Below are 6,213 nucleotides of genomic sequence, written 5' to 3' on the forward strand. Positions count from 1 at the left end.
AAAAGAAAAGAAGGAGAGAAGCCAAGCAACTTAATGCTAACTGCATATTATAAAGTAAACATTTTATATTGAATTTAATATTTGATAAATGTTTTAGTGTTGTATCTCGGGTCCTGAGTTGGCCATTTTGTGAGTGTAAAAAAACAGTGAATGAAATGGATCCTGGGGATAATCGAAATGTCCAGAGCCGTTTATTTATTTATTTTTGTTTGGTTATTCATGTTATAAGTCTAGTCGATTGATCTGTTTTCCTGTTTTATATCCTGGCATTTATGAGCATTTATGAAGACAGCATTTATAAACGCTAGGCTGTTTTATCGTCTTCGTCCAATCCGCACTGTGTACCATATTTATAGATTATTTTATGAATGTACACTATATTGCCAAAAGTATTCGCTCACCCATCCAAATAATCAGAATCAGGTGTTCCAATCACTTCCATGGCCACAGGTGTATAAAATCAAGCACCTAGGCATGCAGACTGTTTTTACAAACATTTGTGAAAGAATGGGTCGCTCTCAGGAGCTCAGTGAATTCCAGCGTGGAACTGTGATAGGATGCCACCTGTGCAACAAATCCAGTCGTGAAATTTCCTCGCTCCTAAATATTCCACAGTCAACTGTCAGCTGTATTATAAGAACGTGGAAGTGTTTGGGAACGACAGCAACTCAGCCACGAAGTGGTAGGCCACGTAAACTGACGGAGCGGGGTCAGCGGATGCTGAGGCGCATAGTGCGAAGAGGTCGCCAACTTTCTGCAGAGTCAATCGCTACAGACCTCCAAACTTCATGTGGCCTTCAGATGAGCTCAAGAACAGTGCGCAGAGAGCTTCATGGAATGGGTTTCCATGGCCGAGCAGCTGCATCCAAGCCATACATCACCAAGTGCAATGCAAAGCGTCGGATGCAGTGGTCTAAAGCACGCCGCCACTGGACTCTAGAGCAGTGGAGACGCGTTCTCTGGAGTGACCAATCGCGCTTCTCCATCTGGCAATCTGACGGACGAGTCTGGGTTTGGCGGTTGCCAGGAGAACGGTACTTGTCTGACTGCATTGTGCCAAGTGTAAAGTTTGGTGGAGGGGGGATTATGGTGTGGGGTTGTTTTTCAGGAGCTGGGCTTGGCCCCTTAGTTCCAGTGAAAGGAACTCTGAATGCTTCAGCATACCAAGACATTTTTGGACAATTCCATGCTCCCAACTTTGTGGGAACAGTTTGGAGCTGGCCCCTTCCTCTTCCAACATGACTGTGCACCAGTGCACAAAGCAAGGGCCATAAAGACATGGATGACAGAGTCTGGTGTGGAGGAACTTGACTGGCCTGCACAGAGTCCTGACCTCAACCCCATAGAACACCTTTGGGATGAATTAGAGCGGAGACTGAGAGCCAGGCCTTCTCGTCCAACATCAGTGTGTGACCTCACAAATGTGCTTCTGGAAGAATGGTCAAAAATTCCCATAAACACACTCCTAAACCTTGTGGACAGCCTTCCCAGAAGAGTTGAAGCTGTTATAGATGCAAAGGGTGGACCGACGTCGTATTGAACCCTATGGATTAGGAATGGGATGTCACTTAAGTTCATATGCGAGTCAAGGCAGGTGAGCGAATACTTTTGGCAATATAGTGTATGTAAAATGTGCTCATAATTAACACAAACCAGTAACACCAGATAACCTTGATGCTGTAATTCTACCAATAACCCAAAAAGAGATATAACCTAATACAATAAGATCAACATTGAAGAAGTTGAAGGACGTGAATTTAGTTTACATTAACACAGTTTTTCAGATTTTCAGCTTGATTCATTTCATCTGACTGCACACTCCACATATTTTCACAATTACGTACACACTAACACTAATGCACTCCTTCTACCTTTTCTATTTTATAAATCAGTTTCATATTTTATTTGTCTCATACACAGTATGATGTGTTACATGCCAGAGTTGCACTTATTTGGTTCTCCCTCCTTTGTTCTCTCTGTTCCTCTGCTGTTTCTGGTTCCTACTCCTGTCCTGCTATATTTGAAGGTCCTGCCAATCACAATTGCCTGAAGCGGCTCAGCTTAGACAAATCAGGAGCAAGAATCAGACCAGTGTAGATGGAGTTTGATGAATATAAGCAACTCTCTGTGAAGCCTCAGCCTCTTCTCCTTTTTTTGTCTTTGTTTCCTGAGGGGGCTGTTCTCTTCTTTTGTTCTCATTTGATGATAATGGTTGTTGCTATCCTTATTGTTGTGGTATGGTCCTGGAACAAATGTGTTTGTTCTGCTAGCTTAGTGTTTGCTAATTTGCTAACTTCGTTAATTATCCCTGTTAGCCAAGTCTGGCTAGTCTTGCTTTAACTCTGTTAGCGTATTGTTTGTTAGCTTTGCTAACTCTGCTACTCATGCTAGCCTGTGGGAAACTTACTTACTAACCCTGGTAACCCTGTCGTCCTTGTGTGTTCTACTAGCTCATGTGGTTTTCAGAACAGGTAAGAATGTGTGCGCACCTACGTTTACCATGTAGGTATGCCAGCGGTTTAGATACCTGAGGTTATAGGGCAGGTGCCACCCTCTGTATTTTTGGGTTAGCTTAGATCAGTGTCGTTAGCTAGTGCTGTTGCTACTAGATAGGTTAGCTGCTAAAATACAGCCTAGGGTAGTCTTCAGTTTTCTTATGTTCTTTTCTTTGCCACTGCCCATGTTCTCTTACCTTGTGAGTCTAGATCTCCTTTTTTTTTGTCTGGTGTTTTGTCAACCATGTTTGTACAATAAAAATTAAATACCATCTTTTATCTTCCAACCTATTGTGAAAGAATAAGACATAAAATAGAACATATGGGGCATACAGGAAAATTATGGTGAAAAACTGTAATAGGGAAATAAATAGATAGGTCATGTCTCAGTACAATGATTACATTGATTTGATCTGTATATACTATAGTGATGTGATGTGAGTGGAATAATTCATATAATTAATATGAATACAGAATGTTTTTTATTTTTATATATATATATATATATATATATAAATGTATGTATATGTGTGTATGTATGTATGTATGTATGTATATATATATTAGTAAAGTGCAAAGATGTACATGTAGTGCAGTTGAACTGTTGTGCAAGTGTGTAAAGGTCAGGCTGAGGTAGTGAGTGATATGGTGTAATCCTGAAAAAGTCCAGGTTCTAGGTGTTCTCCTGGTTGAGGGTCTGAATGAGCTGCAGGAAAAACTCCACCTCATTCTCTCTGTGTTCACTTTCAAGGAGCTGACAAGCTTCCCTGAACACAACAGAGAAAAGAGTCCAGTGTTGGGATGGCTGAGGTCTTTCACTATCTTCCTGGCCTATGTCCAGCATACTTCAGAATTGAACTGAACTGAACTGTACCGAACTGACACACACACACACTAAAACACTCATTCACTATATATCTATGTTTACAGCATCACTCATTCACATGTTTACATGCTGTTTTTGCACACAATTCAATGCTGCTAATTCAAACCATCTGCTGCTATTATATAAGTGTATATATGTTTATAAGAACCCTCTTATTGTTTACAATCCTCTTATTTTACACAAATGCTCAACTAAAGAATGTATACTTGTTGACACTGTTGTGTATCTGTGCTGAAGTGTTTGTTTACAGCCTTGAAGTGAATGTAAAAGGTTTTAGCTCGTCTGCCAGAGAAGTGTCCGCCTTCAGTATTCTGGAGGACGGTGTTTTGTATAGATGGTTATTAGTCCTGCCACAGGCTGCTGAAGCCACCAGAAACTGTGACTCTAGTTTGATCTTGTAGTGCCACTTTGCCTCTTTCACCGATCTGCTGTAGGACTCAGCCTTCCTTCAAGTTCCCTGTGGCAGGATCTCATAGCATCGTGGATGGTTTTATCCAACCACCGTTTCTGTTTGTGAAACGTTCTGAAGGTGGTTTTGTGAACTGTGTCGTCCACCAGTTTCCCGATGAATACCACAACCACTTCCATAAACATGTTAACATCATCAGAGCTGTGCCTAAACATGTTCCATTCGCTTCAACCAGAGCATACTGCAGAGCGCACTCTCTCTGAACCGGAGCATCCTGTTTCAGCATTTGTTCATATCTAGGCATAAGGTAGATGGAGGTATGGTCTGATTTCCCAAACGGTGGATGTGATTGTGCCTTGTAGCTGTTCTTAAACTGAGTGTAGGAGTTGTCCAGTGTTCTCTCACCCCTGGTGATGTGCTGGTATACGTTTGGCACTCCGTGTTTGAGGTTGGCATTGTTAACTTTTTTTAAGAGCACCTCATTATATATGCCAATATACAAACATATTATTTGGCATAAAATGTAAAACTTGAAATAAATTTTGAAATAAAATTGAACTCCATTCATTCACCTGAGTTGAGGATCAAACCCTCTCACTGTTCATCATTTTAACTAGTAGATTAAATAATTATTGTAGCCCTACCTCAGTAGAATGTTTCAGTAAGGAAATTTTTCTTTAATTTGCCAACCTTCACTAGCTCTATTTAACATGATCAATTACATAACTGGCTATTCAGCATTAACTTAAGTAGCCGTTATTTGTCACATATACACAAGATTACAGGGTGAAGAAGGTACAGGAGTTTAAGTATCTGGGGGTCAACAGTCCAGAGTAATGGAGAGTGTGGGAAAGAGGTAAAGAAGCGAGTGCAGGCAGGTTGGAATGGGTGGAGAAAGGTGTCAGGAGTTCTGTGTGATAGAAAAATGTCAGCGAGAATCAAGGGGAAGGTGTACAGGACAGTGGTGAGACCTGGAGCTGCCAGAGGAGGTATATGGATGTAATAAATGAGGATATGAAGCTAGTGGGTGCAAGTGTTGAGGATGCAGAAGACAGAGATAGGTGGAGAGAGATGATTCGCTGTGGCCACCCCTAAGGGAAAAGCCAAAAGAAGAAGAAGACAAATTTCTTCTTCACATATCCAATCCTTTGGAGAGTTGGGGTTAGAGCACAGGGTCAGTCATGATGCAGCATGGGGGGTGGGGGTGGGGGAGGGGTGTTGGGGTTGAAGGCCTTGCTTGAACCCTGATCTTCCAATTAACAACCCAGAGCCTTAACCATTTGAGCTACCACTGGCCTCAAAAGCCTGGAAGTACTACAATACCAGGTCGATGTGTGGAGTGGACAGAGCAAGCCCCCTTTCCCTCTCCCAGCTCTAAAAGTCACTTTAATGTAGAGTCCTCATAAAGGTGAGGTATCAGATATTAGACTGATGAGAATAAATACTACACGTCAAAATCTATCTTAAAGTATGTAACTTACTAAAATTTAATTGTAGGTGGTTTTTAGGTGAATGGTGTAGTTGTTTTAAGATAAAAATCATCTCCTCTTTTAGGTAAGTTGTAAAGTTACTTTTCACATCAAATTGTGAAATTAATGTCATCAGTTAAAAATATTTACTTTTTACTTTACAATCCATGAGTACGTTTGAAGTAGTTCATTTTTACTTTCACTTGAGGCAGTATTCTGACCCACATTCACTTTCAAACAAGTAACATTTAGAGACATTATCAGTACTTTCACTTAGGTATAAGTTCTCATCACTCTCTCCTGCCATAAAAATATGACATTTTCCCTGCTGACACTTGTTTCATTGTGCACTGTTAGCATACAAACACAGGCTATTATTATGCTGAGGTCAGAGAGCAGGAAACAGGACTAACACCAGCTATAGAGAAGATAAGATTTACAATCCCACAGTTACACAGAGGATCAACAGCATATGAGGAGGAAACAGAGCCCTGCTCTTACCTTTACTCATCACTGATGATTGTTATTTGTTAAATGGATTTAAGAGTCAGTCTATTAATGCCATATGGCACTTGGTACTTTGTAGTCCACTTAAAGTGATAGTTCAGTCAACAAGGCAGTGATATAATTTTATTGTTTATTGCCAGTTGAATGTTGTGCTCTCTGTGTGTAAATCTTATCAGTCCATTTTGTGAAGATGTTCAGTGCAAATGGAAGTGCATGAGAGGTGCAGGTGCATGTGGAGTGCATGTGTGCATGAGAATTGCAGGTGTGAGGGTAGTGTAGGTGCATCCCACACCCTTAGTGGCTAGGGGACTTCATTGTTATATGTATTATATATGTTGTATCATTGTATTTTAAGTTGAATTCTATTTTGTTTGACTCATTTTTGTCAGGAATGTTTACTCGTGACATAAATTAAATAATTGTGGTATAACTGCATGTCTAATAGTT

At 40.6% G+C, this 6,213-nt stretch overlaps 1 non-coding gene across 1 annotated transcript; it reads right to left on the reverse strand.

Moving 5' to 3' along the window:
• Positions 1 to 5,077: 5,077 nt before the first annotated feature.
• Positions 5,078 to 5,262, reverse strand: LOC131352448 (U2 spliceosomal RNA). Its single transcript, XR_009204508.1, has one exon. It is a non-coding gene; the product is annotated as a U2 spliceosomal RNA (small nuclear RNA).
• Between the last annotated feature and the right edge of the window lie 951 nt (positions 5,263 to 6,213).

The sequence above is a fragment of the Hemibagrus wyckioides genome, linkage group LG04 (genome assembly GCF_019097595.1).
Source record: "Hemibagrus wyckioides isolate EC202008001 linkage group LG04, SWU_Hwy_1.0, whole genome shotgun sequence".
In the NCBI taxonomy this organism is placed as follows: domain Eukaryota; kingdom Metazoa; phylum Chordata; class Actinopteri; order Siluriformes; family Bagridae; genus Hemibagrus; species Hemibagrus wyckioides.